The 21892-nt window shown below is 41.3% G+C and overlaps 1 protein-coding gene across 3 annotated transcripts in view; it reads right to left on the bottom strand.

Annotated features, from left to right (window-relative positions):
- TNS3 (tensin 3) overlaps window positions 1-21892 on the bottom strand; it is a 232374-nt gene that overhangs the window by 195065 nt on the left and 15417 nt on the right. The gene's annotated exons all lie outside the window — the stretch shown is intronic.

The raw sequence follows: 21892 nt of genomic DNA, 5'->3' as shown, positions 1-21892 counted from the left end.
CCTATTCTAGCACTAGGCACTTCCCCTGGCTGGTTTAGGCAATATAGTGGTTAATATTTGCAATTCCATTGCATTGAGGACAAAGGACCACCAAGAAACAGAGATCTCTAGAGATCCCAGAGATGGGTTTCAAAATTCAAAGCTAAGTCTGTTTTTGCGATGCTTCATATTATGGGAATAGGCAGACAAAGTGCCTGCAACACCAACAAAACAAAAGCAGAATTACAATCACCTTCTAGCTTTCAAGCGAAAGTTTCAAAACTTGGCCTCCAAGGGAAGAAGGCAGAAATTATTATATGTTTTTTAAATTTAAGCTATCATGATTTAGTGCTCTGACACATGGTTTTGAGATGCTTGCACTTAGGCAATACATCACGTATATGCAGATACCAGCTTATATAAGCTCATTTTTTACATATGGCATTAGCCAAAGAAAAAAAAGTACAGTAATTTCACAACCATAAGGCGCACCAGACTATAAGGCACACCCCCCTGGAGTCGGCAAAATTCGCAACTTTGTAGATCAGATAAGGCGCACTGGACTATAAGGCGCATGTTTTTTTTTTGCAGCGAGGCTCCACCCCCAGCTCACCCCGCGCGGTTGCTGGCCGAGGCCCCGCCTCAACCTGGCAGCCATTGGCCCCTGAGCCTGCCTCCACTCGGCAGGGGCAGTGCCGCGAGCCACCGGACCCCCCTGGACCCGGCAGCCATGGGCCCCCGGGACTGCCTGGACCCGGGAAGGCGGGTGCCGTGGGCCCCCTAGCCTGCCTTTACCCGGCAGCCATGGGCTCCCGGGACTGCCTGGACCCGGGAAGGGGGTGCCGCGGGCCCCCTAGCCCGCATTCACCAGGCAGCCATGGACCCCCAGGACTGCCTGGACCTGAGAGGGGCGGTGCTGCGGGCCCCCGGCCCGCCTCCACCTGGCAGGGGCGGTGCCGTGGGCCTCCGGGCCCACCCCCAGCCGGCTACCGTGGCACTTCCGGCTCCCCCCACGGCTCACAGCTCACACTTCCGGCTTGGCAAATTTCGCAACTTTGTACATCAGATAAGGCGCACCAGACTATAAGGGGCACTTCCGGGTTCGAGGGAAAATTTTAGTCAAAACGGTGCGCCTTATAGTCATGAAATTACTGTATTTTTGCCTAACATCTAAAATGTAAAGGGTCAGTGTCAGGAAGTTCAGTGTGTACAGTTAATACCACAGTGTTTAGCCTAGCATAAATGTTCTTTACATTTTATAGTATGTCTATGGTAAATAATACCTTCTTATATGTTTACAGCTGTAATTATCTCCTCTATATTGTGAATTCCTCCCTTCATCACTTTTTCCTAGGAACGGGAAAGGATAGGAAAGGAGAAGATCTGTGTCTGTGTTTTAAAGAGGTTTCGGTGGTTTTGAACCTGCCTGGAGATGTTGTTGCCGACCACGTTGAATATTCATCTCAGACACAAACTTGCTGAGCCAAGGAATCTGCTGTGTGCTATGCTAACCTGTCATCAAAATAGTCTTGTCTTCTACTTCAATAATATCACAAACACTTTTAAATATTCCAAAGAAAGGAAGAAGACTAGTTATGGTAGTGACTTATACCTTTTACACTGGGTTACTCCTTGCTTTATCCTTACTGGTTTCTACAGAAGCAACCAAATTTGAGTATGTATCAGGTGAACAAATAAAGTTTTTATATCAGAAGGAAGGAGGGATTGCTTGGTCAGTTATCACTGTGTTGAAACCAACCATCTATTCTTACCAGCAACCAAAAACTTGGAGAGCAAGTCACACAGAAATCAGGGCATATACAAATGGTTTCAGTCCTATTGCTATTTTCCTTAAATAACACAGACACAAACCAGAACAGTAGTCTTTCATGTGCATAAAGTACATACAGTGATGACATATGCTATGTTTATAACCACTCATAAAACATATATATATATACATCACATTTACATCAGGAGTACTTGATAGATACCAAGTTTCCCTTGAGCAAATCTCTGAAAACTCAGTACACTCTTGCAAACTAGGTTATTTAATATAAATTTGTAATCTCACTTCAGTGTTAGAAATCACAAAAAAACTTTGAGTAGCTCCAAATGTAACATAAACAGTAGCATAAGAATTTTCAGTGTTTCATAAATGTCTCTCCACCAGCTCTGTATTCTGGCATGAACAATCACCACATTTTTATTTGCAACAAGAAAAAGACAGAGTTCACTGGTAACTGGTTTTATTGTTTCTTTTCATTTTCAGCTAAATGAATCCTTATAGCTGCAGTGCTGTACAAGTAATAATCATCTCATTCATGTACTGTTGACAGAACTGGTGATCTGTAAGGTTTCTTCCAACCCACACTATTCTATGATTTATTAATTGCCCCTGCATATGTCAGCTTTGGGCACTACATCACCATTTCATAAATTTTCAAGCTACCACACCAGCTGACCATATTTAACCCTATGTTCTATGTTCTAGGAATGAACTTATTTCCCATCACTGACTTACTGGTACAGATGATAGTTGGTATCTGTGATGATTAAAAAGATAGTGTTAAATCTGCTGACTTATCAAACACACTTGTGATTATGTTACAAGTGTAGCAATGAAACATCAATCTGCATAAACCTTCTGGGTTCAGTTGGTACAAAATCAAATGAAAAATTCAAAAATCTCTAAACTGTAAATAACTTCAGTCCATACCTACTGAAGGTTTGGGCTGCAGAAAAATTGTATCAATTATCTGATTCTCATTGGTACTCTGATTATTTAATAAAAAATGGACAAGAACAAGAAACTTGCGTAGTATTTACACCATTTTCCCCTGTACTGATTTATCATGTTCCTAATAAATTATTACATTTTTGCAGGTTATCAAGCCCTTGTAAGTGCCTGTCTGCATCACCCACTACAAGATAGTATAGGCATGCTGAAAATAATTGTAAAAAACAGGACCATGCAGTTTTAAGGTTGGCTCATGTATATAATTATGATACAATGAGCACTATATAGGTATTCATGATGATATAACAAAAAATGCCTGGTACTTTACATATTCCAGTATTGCTTTTCTCCAGTTTCCCAGAATTTCTCCTCTCTGTTTTTTTTCCCTTTTGCACTAAGAAGCATTAAGAAGAAACCAGTGAAATATACTGCAATTGGCAAGTTTAAAAGTAAAATTGTGAAGGCTGCAGAAAAGCCTCTAATATATTGTATAATTGATGCTTTGTTTAACATATACTAGCACAACTGTAATCCAGAAAAAAACACCAACTCCAGAAGTGCTTTCAAGGCAAGTCTTGTGGTACTGTGTGAGGGAATTCATGTGTTATTTGATACAGAGAAAACCAGTAGGAAAGGGAACTAAATAAAAAGTAAAACAGTTGCCCCTTTTTACTCTTCATAAAACTCAAATCAGTTCTCTCATAGGACTCAAACAGAAGTTCCACACACAGAGATCAATTGCACAGTTCTTCAACTCCTGTGATGGGAGGCAACTGAATCAAATGCTATGTATTGCTATCTATATATTTAGTGTAACATGAATGGATATTTAGTGCAGAATATAAAAAAGTTTCTGTAACTGGCTACACAAAGTTAAAATAAAAATAAAAATAACCTAGAGCACAATGTTGCAACATGGCTCCTCAAATCCCAGTGCATTGCTCCATGTATTCTAAGCACTGGTGACTGCTGGGGTTTTTTGATGGCACAGGAGCTTCAAAATAATATATTATTCTTCCTCCACCTCCCTTTTTCATACAGTGAAACAGGGCCCAACTCAGAACAGTCTCTAGAGATAACAGCTCTGAGACAGAATCTTCTGCACATGTTGAGTGTCTATGAATAACATTAGTTAATTATCCCTTCTTAAGCATAGTATGCTATGTCTCTGTAACATGTAAAACCAATATCTGTGCCCAAAGGAGCATAAATTTTTGTCCAGTGACTCAACTCCTGGCTGCTTTTTACAACCCTACATACCACCTCCAGTTTGAGGAAGATTCCTAAACTTTCATTTTAATGTCAGCTGTACAAAAATGGCTCATCTATGACTCACATAAATGATAGGTCTGGTAATTGCTCTTCTCAGGGAATATGATGTCTTATTTTTAATCCATAATTACATGATTCAAAGAATAGACCCCAAAGAGTAGAATCTAATCTGCAAATGTTATGAAAGGGGGATGCAACAAGAAGACAAAATATTTTTATAAAACACCTTCCTGTGATTTGAGACATGTCTGCCTCCAGGTTCCAGGTACTCAATGCTATTTCAAACTCCTGTATCCTTTCTCCTCCACTCCAGTTTATAAATCAAAATAGTCTTTTTCTCCCCAGTTTAACTCATATGGGGAGAGAAGAAGACACAATTTTTGAGCTTGATGTAAGCTTATGCTGTCCAATAGCATCAGAGGGGTTGCAATAATAACTGTAGCCACATTAGTTAGGAAAATACATTCAATTAGCTATAATAAAATAGAACAGAGGAACAATATTGCTCTGAGTGAACATGAGACACTAATCAGCCTGTTGTGTTTTCCCAGAGTTTACATTCAACTCTGCAAGACAAACCAAAACTGGAACTGTTCAATGAGGAGGAAAACTTGTAGCACAGTGACAATTAAAAGGCGCATGGGAATTGCATGACAAGTGGCAGGAAGCACTAGCATGAACTCTTTCTAGGTTCACTCAGCCACCTGTGAAAGCCCTTAATTTCTTGAGCAGAGCTTGGGGACCTCTAGTTGGTCCTGTTCCACATGTTTTGGCCCACTTATGTTGACACAGCTTCCTACCACAGACTTACTTTGCACTGCACTACAGCCATCTCACCTGTTCAAACAATATGAACCACACACAGAGAATTAGCCTTCGGCTGGGAGGCCTCCACCTCCACCAAGACTTTGTCAGCAGTGCTCCATCAGTTTAGAAAAAGATATTTTCCCTAAAAGGACTCTCATTTTGGCATGGTTGTGCCAGTCCAATTTACAACTCTAAAATGTAGATCAAGGCAAAATTCTAAGATGAACTCCTCTTTATCCATGACAATCTTCATTTTAATTCCCTTTCTTTGCTATCTGTTTTGTCACCCTGGAGAGTTCACATTTTCAGTCCTTTATCCCAAACCAGGAATTTCCCTTATAATAAAACTGGAATTAATGTATTATTTGCTTACTTTCAGAACATTATAAATACACCAAATTATTGCAAGTTTCAAGATAAAATGAACAGTACAGGCAAGAATCTCGAAGCTACAGACAGAAGAAGATGTTGCCTAGAACTACAGAAACTCATTATGGCTAAGACATATCTACTTATTTACCTATGTCATCAGAATAGCTGATGTACATCAAATTTACAGACTGACAGATCTTCCTGATCTCACATTATTCCAAAAGCAGCACCTCTGAAATGACCTAGGTACAGTGCTTTTCTCTCTTCAGTATGGAGAACTAAACCTGAAAGAATGGATGTTATCCCTCACTCAAATTTCTTTCACAATAAGGGAATTTCTCTTTCAAGCTTGATCAAGGTTATAGCTATGTTGGATCATTCCTATACCTACTCCAGTATCAGACAGATGTACAGTGGTAGCCTAACTGCATGACTCAGGTTTTTGCGACTCCTTTTTCCTTTCTTTTCTAACACTTACTGAAAAAAATGCAGTACGTGTAGGAGAGGGTCTAGAAAAAGAAACTTTGTAGACTTGTAAGGTTCTATTTTAAACAGCCCCAATAAAAAAGGTACAACAAAATCTCTAACAACTCTAAATACACTGAAGGTTGTATCTCAAGATCACAGTATTGTTCACATAATCACAGAACATTCTGATTTGGGAGAGACCCTCAAGGATTGTAAAGCTCTTAAGTGACTGGTGCATACAGAGATTGAAACTGCAACTTTGGTGTTATTAGCACCATGCTCTAACCAATGTTGTATTTAGAGCTTCACAGAACATCTGAAGACAAGTTATCAGGCCATCTTAGTTTAAGACAATTATATGGGATGGACATGCCAAAATGAGATACCTCCCCTTAGTTTTAACCACTCCCCTTTTACCAATAAGGAGACATGAATGAAAGAAGATTTAAGTGAAGAAATAACACTTTACTAGAAAACAAACAGCAACAGCCAAGATAAGAGTGATAACCACTAGACACAAAGGTGCTGAAATGCTTGGACTCCCCAAGAACAAAGAACACAAGATGCCAGCTATCTTGGTTTAAGACAATTCAAGGGAGAGACTCTAACATGAGCTACCTCCCCTTAGTTTTAACCAATCTCTTGCCAATCTTTGGGAGAAATTAATACGAGTAGACGTAAGTGAAGAAATATGTTTACTGACAAGCAAAACAGAAACAGGCAAAAAAAATGACTGTAAATAATCATTAGATTAAAAATTGCTAAATCTACCCAACTTCCCTGGGAACAGAAAAATTTAAAATGGCAGTGACACCTCCCACCAAGAGCATGTGGCTCAAAAGACAATGAGGAAAATGGCAGCAGCCCTCCCACCCTAACCCTTATCTCTCCAACAGTGGAAATTCCATCAACAAAGGCAGCTGGCACACTCCAGCAGCTGGTACTCAGTCAAGGGCTAGAACTCATAAAGAAACTTTCCCATCCTCTTGGCAGACAGGAGACAGCAAAGCAAGGCAAGACCATCTGGGCTGGAGCGACTCTCCCTTCTTGCCTTGGCTGGGCACTGTTTGTGGGCTGGGGATTGCACAGAGTGGGGCTGCTCCACTCCTCTTGACACAATGTCCTGGCCACAGCCAAGCACTCCCAGAATTCATCCTGAGGCAGTCCAAGATGCAAGAGAGGAGCAAAGGCGGGGAAAGAGGGTCTGCTTGGGTGACTCTGACTTTTTAAAGGAATCCCAGCAATCCCCCAAACCCAGCCCCCTGTCTTAAAAAGAGATAGTAATTATTTTGGGCACAGATGGATATGGAATACAATAACATTTTGGGTTACCCAGGACAGAGGGATGCCCCTCTTCCCCAGATGGTGACCACTGTATTATGCCACATGGACCAGAAGACAAGGACGAGATGGGTGGAAAAACCCTCCCCCAAGATAGCAGCTACCATTAACAGACTGGATGGACCAGAAGGCAAAGACAATATGGCAAAGGATCCCCCCCTCAGCTCAACCTTCCCTCTGGAACAAAAAACAGGAAGCAATTCTGGTGGCAGATGGAGTGTGCTGGCATTGTCTGGGGTACTCTGGCCCTGGGAAGTCAGCTCCTCTGCTTGCTTTTGCTGTGGTGGTCTCGGTGTGTGAGGTAAGTGCAGCTTCTCGCTGCTTCCTCCAGCCTCCTGCTGCACTCAGTTGGTGTCAGCGCTACTGTCACGGGTCCCTGTCCCTAAGGAGAGAAGCAGGCAGAAGAAAGCAGATCCATGGAGCACTGGGGAATGGTGGCCCCAGCCCCCGCAAGTGCCATCTTGATACAGCAGCTGCAGAAAGATCCTCACTCTGAAACAGTTTTCATTTGCAAAATTCAGCTTTTCAGGTTTCTAATCAGAGCCCTGCCCAAAGCAACTTTCTTGAGAGCCCAGAGAGCAACAAGAGAGGTCTCTGCATGTCTGTTGGCTGTCTTTTGAAGGGACTCTGGATCCCTCCTCTTCTGTGAACTGGGGTAAAACACAAAAGTTCCATTTCCCGGGTTGTCAGCTCTTAGTGACAGTAACACAAATCGTGCAGATGGATGTAGAGGAAATACGGAATATGGTACACATTTTTTGGGTCACCTAGGATACTCCCATGATGCATTCTAAGTAAGTTACAAAATGAGCAGCAAACACATCTTCAAGATACGTTAGCACCCAACAGACATCAAGAGGACTGTTCTTTCACCTTCAGATAGCTTATCTGAGTGAATATAACTAAGAAAACATAATTCCTTGGCTCATCAACAGACAGCCTCTGACAACTGGCTCAGCAACAGGGCAACTGTTGACCTTTAGCGATTTATTTACATTTCTGCCTGGGGATAATTGTGGGTATGCACTTGTATATACACATAGGCACACACAATCCTTGTATCAGTTAACCAAATTACACAAAAAATATTCCCCAAAGGAAATAAGATAAAACCAGATAATTTATTGTTTGTAAATGTTGCCTCAGAAACCTTAAGCATGCACATCATGCAACCTTAACTCTTGTGCCCTAAGGAATTCTTCTAACTGCTGCTCTGTAGTTCATAAGTATAGGAATGGAGGGGAATCTCATGTCTGACATTTGGTAATGATGTATCTGAAACTAAACTCAAGTAAAGAAAGAGAATACCTTTGTTCAAAGGAAGGCTTCTTTCTTCTCCTCAATTTACATCCCAGGGCCAAGTTTAATCAGCGGTGCAAGTATAAATGCCCTACTCCTATTCTGCCCAGGTACCTGTGTTCATGTCACTGCTTATTTTGCATAGATGAGATTGCAGCATTTGGTTACAGCGTAGCCCTAGCTGCATTAGAAGGGGTAATTGGTTGTGTGTATGTAACAATTTGTCACAATAACAGTGACTTTAGGTATAATTATATCCATGTATTTATTCTTACATCCAACTCATCTTGCTATTTTTGGTGAGTTATGACTGAAAGTGATGTACAGTGGATCTGTCCAAGCCTTCACAAGTATATATTTTTTCCTAGCATGTTAACCCATGTCCAGGTCTTGTAAGCCCTGTCTTGTTAGTCACTGCCTTCTCCTTACTAAGACTACTCTACATATTAATTTTACCTTTAAAATACTTACCAAAATTTTGAAGACAGGAATTTTTGTCCCCTGTTCAGAACAACCTTGACAGAGAAATCAGGGAATCATGTAAATAACTACTTTGGAACAACTGATAAGTTAATCAAGTTTGAAGAGTGCTGTGCTTTGAAATTAAGGTTTACCCATGAACAACTCTTTCATTTCTAGTGGAATTCCCTGTTATACTTTTTGTCCCTTCTACTATGAATACTATCAGGATTAATATTGGTTCTTACTTCTTCTGTATTAACTATTTTCCTTTAGTTTATAGCACCATTGTATTATCTTCAGCTTTGATCACCACATATGTAACTGCTATTAAAGCTTATGTATACAGTGCCTTCTTTGCTGTATATTTGCTAGTCCCCACCTTTCTGTCAATTGGGAATGTACTCATTCTTTAATTTAACAGCACAGCTAATCCCATCCTAAATGGGATCCACTCCAAGCTTATTCTTGATCTGTAAGGCCTGTAGAATCTGGGGTGCTTTCTGCCATGAGAGTATTTGCACATAAACTCTAGATACCATATAAAGCGCAATTATTAGTTTCTGCCAATTTTCTGCCCTCTTACTTAACTCAAGTCATTCTATTTCCATAAATGCCTGTACCCGCACAGTCACTTTAAAACACCCTCCTTTGCTAAGTTTGTAATTGTCTTCTCTTTGTTCCATTTTTAAAACTATCTCCAGATTCTCAGTTTTCATATTTAATTCAATTTAATTATTTAAATTCCTATTAAATGTTAATTATTTGATTTTATCAGTTAGGCTAAATCCTATTTAGTTGGGGGGAAGGAGTTTTGTTAGATAAATAATACCTTACAAAAACTTTTTGCCCATGTTAGGAGGAAAAAATCTAGCAGAAGTAACTAACTGACAGATTAGAAACTAGAACACTAATTCCAGAAATTATAATGAGAAATTAGAACATAGCATCTTTATTCAGAGTAAGTTTTTACAGTGGTTAAATAATTTGCACACATTTTGATGACATATTGGACATTAAGTATTTATGCCACCTCTCTTTAGACTTCAGCTTTCACAATGCTTCAGGCAGATAGGTATAACACTGATATGAGGGTCTGGGCATCCCACAGATAATTTGCATCTTCTTCTTCAGCTCCGTAGGCAGATGACCATCAAATGCACTGGGCTTATGCATAGTATGACACACCACTGCATTCCTTAAACCATTTCCTTCCATTCAACTCATTCTATAGCTTCACATACAATGGTTCCTTTCATTTCAGTCACCAGGGAAAGACACACTCAAGACAAGTTGCAAGCACTGTTTTATACAACAAAATCACTGCCAAAAAGAGAAGACTAACAAGAAAGAAAATTATTTAAAATTACACAGAAAAATAAAATATTGATCACTTTTCTAATTCTTTCTCACCAAGAAAACTTGGAATAATAAATACCAAAATAAAGAAAAGAGTACCAACTACCAATAAAAGAAACCCCAAACACTGAAATTGCAACATGGATTTAGCCACTGACATCTGGAGCACACTGTGAGTCTCCTGATTACATGGGAAACCATTGGCAATGTGTCAGTGTCTGTAATATGAAGCACACTATCAACAGCATATTGTGTCAAAGTGTTCACTTTCTGGGTACAGTGGAAATTATGGTAATTATGGCTGACATTTGAAAAAAGAATGTGTTTAGTGAGTGACTCTGGGGGCAGCATCTCTGGCCCTTCCCTTTTATTAAGGCTATTGAGATGTTTAAACAAATCATCCTAACTTCTGAGGTTATACCAACCATTGCAAGAGGAGTTTCAGCTCCTGTGTGAAGCTTGCCAATCAACAGCTTTCTTTTCCCCAAGGGACAATGACACCTGCCTCAAAGGTGATTCCTTTAGTGTCTCTAATAATCAGCTAGAGTAGTTAAAATAAGAATTAAATTACTTAAAATTTTATAGTGCTGTAAAATATTGCAGTAGCATCTTTGTCTTTAATCCAAATATTCTTTATAAAAAATATTTTAAAGTAATAAAGGTTTAATGGTCATGAAAGAGGATGTGTGCTGGTTTTGACTGAGTAGAGTTAACTCCCTTCACAGTGTCTAGTATGGGGTTATTCTCTGGATTTGTGCTGTACACAGAGATGATAATGGAAATGTATTTGTTGCTCCTGAGCAGTGTTTATGCAAAGCCAAGGCGTCTTCTGCTTTTTGTTCTGCCACAGTGGCAAGGAAGTTTGGGGTAGCTGGGAGGAGACACAGCCAGGACAGGTGACTCAAACTGACCAAAGGGATATTCCAGACCAAATGACATCATGCTCAGTATATAAAGTGGGGGGAAGAAGGAGGATGGAGGGGACATTTGGAATGATGGCGTTTGTCTTCCCAAGTAATTGTTGCACGTGGTGGGACTCTGCTTTTCTGGGGGTGGCTGTACATCTGCCTGCCGTCGGAAGAAGTGAATTACTTACTTGTTTTGCTTTGCTTGTGTGTACAGCTTTTGCTTTCCCTATTAAACTGCTTTTATCTCAAACCACAAGTTTTCTGGCTTTCACCTTTCCAACTCTCCCGGCTGGTGAGGGAGTGAGCAAGTGGCTGCATGGTGCTTTACTGAGGTTAAACCATGACAATGTGTTGAATTTGTATTTGCTCCCCTTAAAAAGTACCTCTCAGTGGCATCAGAACTGCCTGAGGTTTTTAAACATAGCTATTACAGAGCCACCCTCATGCAAATTTGCTAGATTTTTCTGACTCAGCTCTAGAGTTGAGGCTAGAGTTGTTCATGTATTCCCAGAAGCCTTTTAGTAAGAGAAATATAGTAATCACTGCAAAACATATTCTTGTTTAATTCTTGACAAGTTAAAAATTCTCGGCTAGGTGTAGTGTGAGGCAGCAGATCTAACCAGGAATTATGCTGTGGTGGCCTTGCACAGTGCATTTGTCTCTGTTACTTTTATTTTTAGCTTGGTTTTATAAATATTACTTAGAAGTACAAAAATTGCCTTGCTTTAGATCTCTGTCTGAATCATTTTTGCTGAAGGATGCAAACTATGCTGATGCCTCCTGAGAGGGACCAAACCCATTTTTATTTATGCCTCAACATATGTTATACATGAGTTGAAGGATTCCTGTAAGGGCTGTACATGTGCTGGCAGCCCTGTTCTAAGGGAGACTTTGCCTGGCACTGATTGGGAGAGAAGTTTCCTCGATCGGGCTGCAAGTGAGCTCCCACTGGCCAGATGCCTGGGTGCCCAGGAAAAATGCCCAGGAAAAAACGCGCGGGAAGTCAAGAGTCTGACCTCAAGACACTAAAACTCAGGAAAACAGACCTAGTTAACTTTGCTATTTATCTTTGTTTTAAATGCACTTTAAATGCACTCTTTCCTCCTTTCCCAAACCAAAGGACATTCATTTAATTGACTCTCCACAGTAAAGAAACACAAGCTTCAACATATGGAGTACAAAAGAGAAAAGTAGTGTTTGCCACACTGAATTCAACCTTAACTTTGTCCTTAGACAATAAGAGGGATAGGTATCAACAAAGCAGGTCTTCCTTTCACAAACCTGCCATATACTTGGCCTCTGCCTTCCCCTTTCCTCTTGTTAGCTGCTCTGTAATCACCCTGTTCCTGGTGAACAAGAGTTCATTCTTCCTCACTACCTCTCCTTCTGGAGGCATGATATGAACTGGGTGAAAATTTGGGACAGTATCTTTACGACAGCTGAAGTCCTCTAAGTGAATCCTGCATTGGTGAAAGTTTTTCCCTTCTCTTTTTCTTCGTATTCTAAGCAGAAGTTACCATTAAGCAACAGCTTCTGAAGGAACTCTTCACAACCTGTGTTTGTGTGTTGTGTGGACCAAGAGCAGCATCAAATTACAAGCACTCTTGAGAAAAATAAGAAGCTTTTCTTTCTTATTCATTTCATTTAGACAAGATTCTCTCCATCAGTGATTAACATGCAACCTCTAATGTTTTGCTGCTCCTTTTCTAGTGTCGAGGGAATCAAGAACCAGACAAACTCACAGATATGAAATGTAGGGATGTACTGAAACCAGCAGATGGAGACTACAGTAATTTCATGAATATAAACCGCAGCAAGAAGACTAAAATTTTGGTGGAAACCCGGAAATGCGGCCAATATTCCGGTGCGGCTAATCTATGGACAAAAATGTGATATCTGCCCTTACCTAGTATCATGCTGGTCCAGTCCCGAGCCAAAACAGTCTGAAATCCATGGTTTCCCGTTGTTCCGACGATGAACCAATCAGAGAACAACTTATTGCCTGCCTGTGGATGGCGGCGTTACTGAGGGGCGGGGGTTGTTATCGGGGTGAGTTACCTCGGCGAGTTACCTCGGCAGTTCGATAAAAGTGTGTGATATTTCTCTGTACTTTTTAAAGTGTTTTCAGTCTTGTGCGGCTACGGGGCTGGCTGGGCTCACAGGGAGAGGGCTGGGGGAGCCTCTCTCCCCGCAGGGAGAGGGATGAAGCGGGCAATCGGCTCGCAGGGAGAGGGCTGGGGGAGCCGCTCAGCCCGCAGGGAGAGGGGTAGAACGGCCACTCGGCTCGCAGGGAGAGGGCTAGAGCGGCTGCTCGCCCCACGGGGCCGCGAGGGCTACAGTGGCCGCTCGGCTGCTGGGCTGCGAGGGCTACAACGGCCGCTTGCCCCGCGGGGCCGCGAGGGCTACAACGACCGCTCGCCCCACGGGGCCGCGAGGGCTACAACGGGACCGCTTGCCCCGCGGGCCACGAGGGCTACAACGGCCGCTCCCCCCGCGGGGCTGCGAGGGCTACAACGGCCGCTCCCCCCGCGGGACCGCGAGGGCTACAACGGCTGCTCCTGTGCCAGCACGGAGATGTGGCTCCACTCGGAGCTCAGCTGTCTGCCCGCGTGGCTGAGCGGCTGTTTAAAGGCAACGCAGATCCATTGGGAATGCTCGCAAAATGACCACACTATTGTTCCTGTCTTTTTCGGCTTGTAAATAAAGGGTGTGTCTTTTTTCACTTGGAAACAATGTTTCCGAGGTCGGCAGTGAGCCAGTAAGCCCCGGTGATCCCGCGATTGTGTTACTAAATGACGACTTTGTGAAAGTTTGCGGCGAACTAAAGTGCGGCTAATATTCCGGGTGCGGCTTATCTATTGACAACGACATCATTGTTGCCAACACACCGGATATGCGGCTTATACTCCGTGTGGCTTGTATTCGTGAATTTACTGTAACTTGTTTAGGGTTAAGCAATGACCATGGTAGCCCAAGGAGAGAGATTAGAAGGAGCTCTGGGAATATTCACCGTGTGCAACTCTTCAGACTGCAGAGTCGAAGTTTGGAAATGTCACACTATATATAACAAGGTCAGGTTGTCAGATCACACAATTTATTTTATTGAGGTAGCTTGCTTACAAGTTAAAAATTAGTAGTAAAAGCAATCTGGAGAGAGAAGCAGAGCAGGCATATGATGCTGAATACCTCTGTGCTTGCAATCCATTCAGAGACACCTCCTCTGACTTCCAGCTGTGGTGTTTCAAATGGCTCCAAGCTTGAAAAAAATTAGTCAGACTCTTTGGTGTGTTACATTTAATCCAGGGAGATGTCTCTCTCTGGTGCAGACAGCTTTTAACACGTGTAAAGAGCATTTGGTATAACCAAAAGCAAGAGCAATAATTATCACAAAAATTTGTTTCTGCAAACATTGATAAAATTTTTTTTCAGGTTGTGGTCTGATAGATTCCAGAATTTCTCTTTTCAACATTTCTGTTTTCACCAGAGAAATCTTCAAGTTAAATGGTTATTTACAAATTTTATTGTATGTACATGTATTTATTGTATATGGTTATTTTACAAATTTATTTAGGCTAACTACAGATTACCAGAAAGTTATTTGTAGGCCTAAGAAAAAATATTTGCATCTGTTCTTGGTAGTGAGTTTGGTTTGGTTTTGCTTTCCTTTGGGTTCTTTGCATGGGCGTCCTTACTATTGCCTTTTCTTGGCTTACGTAACTATTATCTCATATAAAGGTGGTTTCTATAGGATTGTGTTATGGCTTTACTTTACTATTTTGGTTACTATAAATAATATAATGCACAGTCACCCTGGAAAACAAGGCTAAAGAGGAGTGTAAAAGTATACACAGGAAAACAAGAGGCATTGATAGTTAATTAAGGAGAGTGGAAAGGATGGAGTAATAGTGAAAAATGATCAAGCCACAAACTGTTCATGGGTAACTGCTATGAAAACTTGGAGACATGCACATGCTGGAAATGCAATTAAAATGAGAGGTTACTTTATTAGTCCTAAAATGAGGAGGAGATAGAAAAAAAAAAAAAAAAAAGAAGTAAAATTTCAAGCTTCTTCCTGAAACTTTAAAAATATTTCCCAGAAACGTAGTCCTGCCTCAGGGGTGCCAATGGAGTGGGAGGATTGCAGTGTCCTTCCATGGTGGCAAATGCCCATGGAAGCCGGGGATGACCGTTCTGCTGTGTTTCTTCTCTGCAACAGCAGATGACAAATGGTACAGTAACCCTGCAAAAATCATGTGCTCTCTTTTTAATACACGTTAGACAGAGTTACTAATAATTAATAACTAATTAGAATGATTAATATTTTGTATAACTAAATATAATTAACGGATTAATAAGTTCTATAAATTTTTATTCCCTCCAGGGTTAGGTCAGTGCATCAGCACCTGGCAGTTGTTCATACAAAATCTCATGCCATTCTGAGCAACAGAAAAGTCTGCCACAGCTTCAGTCAGCATGAGGGCGCTGGCTGTGCAAACAGGACACACATAACAAGAAGTACTGAAGCATGCTGCAGCAGCATGCAGAGGAATGGTTACACAAAGCTTCAGTTCGGAGGATCAAGCACAAATTCACACATTTCACTTTTTACAGACTTCATAATAAAAATCACTAAGCAGAGGTGTGGAGTCATGCAGGAAACATAGAAAAGGCTCTTGGCTGTCTGTGTCAGGACGCACCATGCTAATTTCATTTGCACATTTCAGTTTTCAGAGATGTAGGGAAGAAGACAAAACATTTAACCCCAAGACCATCTATTTCAGTTAGTAGTTCATCTTTCCAATGTGAAACTTTGCTTGCCTACTTAATCTGTTCATTTCCCATGGAAATATTCTATACACGTCTTCTTTTTTACTGTTTTAATCTTTCACATATGCAAGATAACCACATTGCTTGTTTTGCCTACATTCAGCTGAGGCAAACATTACCATACACTTTTGACTTTGCAAGTAAGAAGGTACTCAATTGAACCTAAATCCTGTGATGGTCCTAAGTGTCCAAGACTATTTGCCACATTTCAGCAAAATTTTTTATACTCATTTTCTAGTGGGTCCCTACGTAATACTTTTCCAAGGAAGCAAAATGTGAAGTTCATAATGCTTCATTATGAAAGAGGACTGAGAATCACCTGCCCTTACAGACAGAAATTTAAACATGGGAAAAATTCTTCATTTTTCCCCTCAAAAACAATTAGTGGTGTTTTTTCCCACAGATATTCAGGATTAACACAACTGAATTGACAGCAATACTTCCCCTTCTCAATTGGAAGACAAGCCCATAACTTTCAGTGCTGCTAGGTAAGAAATGAGGAGACAAAGAAACATATTTAGATCCTTTAATTCACATTGAATAAAAGTAACTCAGGTGTGTATTCTCAGTTATGTAAAGTGAAATTTTAAGAGATCATAATTACTAGTGTGAAGACTGGGACAGCTTATTAACAGAATTAAGGTTTGTATATAATCACAATTTTTTTTCTCCAATCTAAGGTGCTGTGCTATACCTTTCCTATGCTTATATTTGCACCCTCATAATTTGGCAAGATCTCTAAAATGCTAATACAATTCATTCTTGAGTGATACACAAAACAAAACACAAACTGAACACTGTTATAGTCTTTACACATGAGTGAAGAAAAAGAAGAATGTGTCAAGCTAAATTACTTTGACATAAACAGTTTTTCTTCCCCACCAAGTAAGTTTGCTGACCTACAGTTCCATCCTGATCCTATAAGAATACCAAGTTATTTCTAAGAAAGCCACATCTTTTACTCTTAAAAAAAACCAAAAAAACAAAAAAACAAAACAAACAAACAAAAACCTAGCTCTAATACACTAAGTAGAAATAATTTTGCCAAATTTGAGCTAACTAAGAGCTGGTCTTCCAAGTTTAAACTGTCTGAGCTCCCTCTGTAGTTGACAAACAGTAGTAGCTGATTAAAAAGTGGGTTGAATACATTATCTTCTGGAATACTTAAGTAGAAAGCCTAGATGCATAACTTCTAGATAAACATCAATTAAAGCGAATACATACATATTACAGATATTTATACAGCTTATGGCAAGTTTTCTTTTCTTGGGTTTTCATCTTTTGCTCAATCTCCCTGTCTCTTCCTCCCCCCATCTTTAATTTCCTCAGTTATTTTTGTTTCACTTCTCTGACACTTTCTTTGCAGCTCTTTGCTTCATATCCAGCTTTTGGTCCTTCCTGTTCAAAATCTCCTTTGCTCTCTGCCTTCCTTTTTGAATCTCCACATACAAACGTGTCTCCTACTTCTGAGTCCACATTACTCTACCCTCTCTCTTCATTACTCTCTCCCAGACGCTGAAGGTTTAAAGTCAAGAGAGTAATAAAGAAGTTTTGTTACACATAGAAGTAGGAAGAAAACTGAGAGAACAGTAATATCTGTTAAAGATCAGTTTCTCCTTCTGTTAAGAGCTGAAAAGAGAATTGGGACTGTACCTGCTTGTGCAGCTACCAATCAGTAATTTAATCAGTAAAATATCTTGCTTGACAAATGGATGATTCTTAACCAAACCTAATAAAGTTGTAATTTTAAAAGGTATGTGGCTTTGGATGTGTTAAGCTTGTTCTCCAATGCCTGATGACAAAAGACATCAGTAAACATAGAACATCTGCTTCTCTGGTATTTTTAGATATGTAAAACTTGTTTATATAAATTTAGCATGGTTGGGTGGACCAGCAACCAAAATTATGCCTTTCAGGAGGGCACCAGATTACACCAGATCTGTTTGCAGGCTCTGCAGGAAGACAGAAATAAAATACCCTTCCTGTAGTAAATCACAGAATATAGTTACAACAACTGAAAAGAAAGGAAATTATTAAAACGTTTTTTAACAAAAAATTCAAATCTGCTGGAACAGGATGTAATTTTAAAGAAAGAAAAAGTTATAATAAAAATTAGTTAGAAACATAACAACTTATTTATTCCTCCTGATTTATAAACCTGGTTTTTAAACCTATATTGTGGATTTTGTTCTCCTTCCCTCTGTTAATACAGGAACAGGAAACCTTTTCATAAATTATCACAGTTTCAGTTTTCTCATTATTCCAAAATCAGTTTCACAGGGGTATCTTTTAACTTCCCATAGTAACTCATGTGTCCATCATAACCAGATATGGATTGTTATGACTCATTTATTCATAACAACAATGTGTGCATTCCAAGGGATGTGAGAAAGGCTGAGCTGTAGGAAGAAGTCACCAATGGAACTAGTTCTCCTTTGTTCTTCACTGACCAGACTGTAATGGCCATGTATTAGAGGTAATGAAAGCTCCAGAAGACTTTCATATTTGTTTGTATGGTTATTTCCCTCCACCTTCCATTTCTATAGGGTTTGGTTAGAGTAAACTTCATCCCCCAAATGCTGGGAAAATGGTACAGTCTTCAGTGGCTCTGTATAGCCATAACTCTGCTGTTCACTTTTCTTCTTTTGATACTTTGTCTTAATTATGATGTCTCAATCATGAGCTGAAATGTTGGAAAACATATTCTTAAGATTTACTTGCTTTCATCCCCTTGCAAGGAGCAGGTCTTTCTCAGAATTAATTTGCTGTTTTCACCTGGTGCTTTCTAGTATCAGGTGCTTCTAGATGGATGGTCATGGAATTGGCTTTTAACCCACCAACTCCCTGCAACATCTGTCTGCAATCTAAGGCAGAAATGGGACAAAATATTTAAAAAAATAATTTCTGCATCATGCAGTAAGAGGCCACAGCATATAAGTGTCCCAGATACAAGTGTGCCTGGCAATTCCAAATAGCTCCATGTGGTCATATGTGGTTGTGGGGTTTCTGACTTTGGCCCTAGTGCTGGACACATGCTGGTCAAAATTACTGGCTGGTAGCTGGCTGCTGCAAATACCACACCCCACTGGTTTCACAAAGAAAACATAGCTTTCCCAAACCACATCCCCTTCACAGCAATGGGAAATTTTCACTATCAACAATGCATGTTGCAAATAGATACCACAACCATTGGGAGATATCCAGATCAGTAACAGTGGTAACGATCAGAAGAGAGAGGAAAAATTACAGGGGGGTCTTTCCCAATGAAAGGTCTGGGGTTGATGGTTTGGGTCTAGCAGCCCAGAGATGTGTAGCTCTGTGGAGGAGTTAGGATTTCCTGCCCTTGATCTTTGTACTTGTCTTCTAACTACTTTTGGCCAAGGATAAAAAATTTTTCAAATTGTCATCTCCTTGAAAATTGTTTTTGTACATCCTTTCAGATGGTTAAAACAGTAGGAGAATGTATGCAACATGCACTGAGGCAGGAAAAGTCAGAGGAGAAAAGGCAGAGCAATTCTTTGCTGACATCAATTATTCAGTTCCCAAGGACAGTGTTTCAAGAATATACAATAAATACAGTAAACACTAAACTGCTGCACCAAAATTTTGTCTTCAGTCTTCCTGAAAGCAAGACACAGTGCTACCTTTTGCAGTTTTTGCAATTGACAGCACCCTATAATCTGAACTCTGCTCCTGATGAGTACTGCAACTAAAGAAGTTAGCCTCATGTTGTTTGCACGGAATGAAAATGTGTTCCTGTGAACTTACTTTTGGATGCACTCTGCCAATTACATTTGCAACCTATGATTTCTGCTATGTCCTGAGAGCTGTATGTATCTGACACTGTAATCATCAGCTCTTTCCTCCTGTTGCACATTATTCTGGTGTCTCAGATGTCATCCATTTGACTCAGAAGAGGCCTCTCTCTACAGCAAAGTTTCTGGTTTTCCCACACTCTACCTGGTATTCAACTGTGGGAACTAGTATTCACATGTATTCCACAGTTCATGGTGTTGTGTCCTAGTTAAGCATTTATATGTATGACTAAAAAGAAAAACAAAACAAGTTGTAATCCCCTATGTTGTTCTGTACCTTGGCCTAAATTAATTTGTTTCTTTTGCATAGGTCTCTGCACAACAGCTTTCCAGTTGATAAAAAGAGGTCAGTCAATGGAAGAATAAGAATAGAAAGAATCAGAATAAATGTGCCTCAAAATACAGTCCAGAAGCCCATGAGATGGTATTATAATCAATATTTGGAAGTGCTTTTCCATTCACCATATTATCATGGCCAGGAAGGAAGTTACACTGGGTGCAATTTATTTTGCAATCCCACCAATCTCTGAGTGCCTTTGAAGAATGTACAGCCAAAGGGAGAAAAGTCCTGTACAAATTTCTTACCCATGTGAGCAGAAATAGTACCGCAGAGTCATTCCAGTAATGACATGGACAGTACCAGATCTATTTGATCTAGACACTGCTAAGAATGGATACTGCAAAAATTGTGAAGGAAGCACTCAGTGAGTCCAACCCCCTTCAGCTGTAAAGTAGCCTTTTAGCAAGACTTTTTGGGAACACACATGTTGACGTCCTAGCTCCTTAAGCTATATACCTGAAGTTTGAAAATTATTTGAAAAATTTCTCCTAAAGAAAAAAAAAAACAAAAAAAACTTGGCTGTGAGCCAAGTAAGATGGACAGAAGAAGTAGTAACTGTTGTGGCAACTGGCATTTTAATCTGCAGATCACACACATAGATAAAAGTTTTTCTGGTTGGACCAGAAGATGGATAGATAGATTTCAAAATTATTGCTATTATCAAACATAGCAGCAAGAACAACTCATCATGTAAAATATACAGTAATTTCACAACTATAAGATGCACCCTTTTGACTAAAACTTTCCCCCGAACCCGGAAGTGCGCCTTATAGTCCAGTGCGCCTTATATAATGTACAAAGTTGTGAAACTTGCCAGCGCCGGAAGTGTGAGCCACAATGGGGGGCCAGTGCCGCGGGAGCACAGAATCATGAAGGGGGGTGGGAGCGGGTGGCTTCAGCCGGCAGGAGCCGCATGGGGAGGGAGGGAATTGCCGCCGGCCCCAGCCCCGGCTTCTGCCATCGTGCGGGGAGGGAGGGAACCAGCACCGGCCCCGGCCCCGGCCCCAGCCCCAGCCCCGGCCCCGGCTTCTGCCGCCACGCGAGGAGGGAGGGAGCTGCTGCCGGCCCCGGCCCTGGTGTGGGGGGAAGAAGAAGCCAAACAGTGCCAGCCAGCACTGGGCGGGAGTGTGGGGGCCCATGGCACGGGGAGGGCACCTGGGACTGCGTTTAAAGGCTATGCCAGTCTGTGAAAAATGTTTGCAAACTGAGCACCTGCCAGTAATTTGTTACTTTGTTGCACGCGGGGCAGCTCCTCACTATAAAAAAAAAGTCCGAGCCGTGAGCCAAGCCGCGAGTGGGGGCGGTGCCACGGGAGCGCCGAGCCACAATGTGGGGCAGGAGTGGCCAGCCCTGGCCAGCAGCTGCTGCAGAGGGAGAGAGGGACCACCCAGCCCCCAGCCAGCAGCAGCAACACAGGGAGAGAGGGAGCGGGCAGCGCCCAGCCAGCAGGAGCCACACAAGGAGAAAGGGAGTAGGCAGTGCCACCCCGCCCCAAGCCGCAGATGGTCCCAAGCCGCGGACGGCCCCAAGCCGCCCTGAACTGCAGCAACCCTGAGGTGTGAGCCGTGGCCACCCTGAACCGCAGCAGCCACGAGCCGTGGCTACCCTGAGCCCTGCCTCGCCAGCCAGGGGCGGGTGGGAGTGCCAGGCCCCGCTCACAGGGAGGGCACTTGGGGCTGCGTTTAAAGGCTACACCAATCTGTGAAAAATGTTTGCAAATTGAGCACCTGACAGTAAACTCCACGATCGTGGTATTCCGTTACTAATTTGTTATTTTGTTGTGCGCGGCATGGATCTTTGCGGCAAAAAGAAAGTGCGCCTTATAGTCCAGTGCGCCTTATATGATGTACAAAGTTGCGAAATTTGCCAGCTCCCGGAGGTGCGCCTTATAGTCTGGTGCACCTTA

The sequence above is a fragment of the Catharus ustulatus genome, chromosome 1 (genome assembly GCF_009819885.2).
Source record: "Catharus ustulatus isolate bCatUst1 chromosome 1, bCatUst1.pri.v2, whole genome shotgun sequence".
Taxonomy (NCBI): domain Eukaryota; kingdom Metazoa; phylum Chordata; class Aves; order Passeriformes; family Turdidae; genus Catharus; species Catharus ustulatus.
Note: the sequence above shows the minus strand (reverse complement) of the source record. Positions and strands in the feature narration are given on the sequence as shown.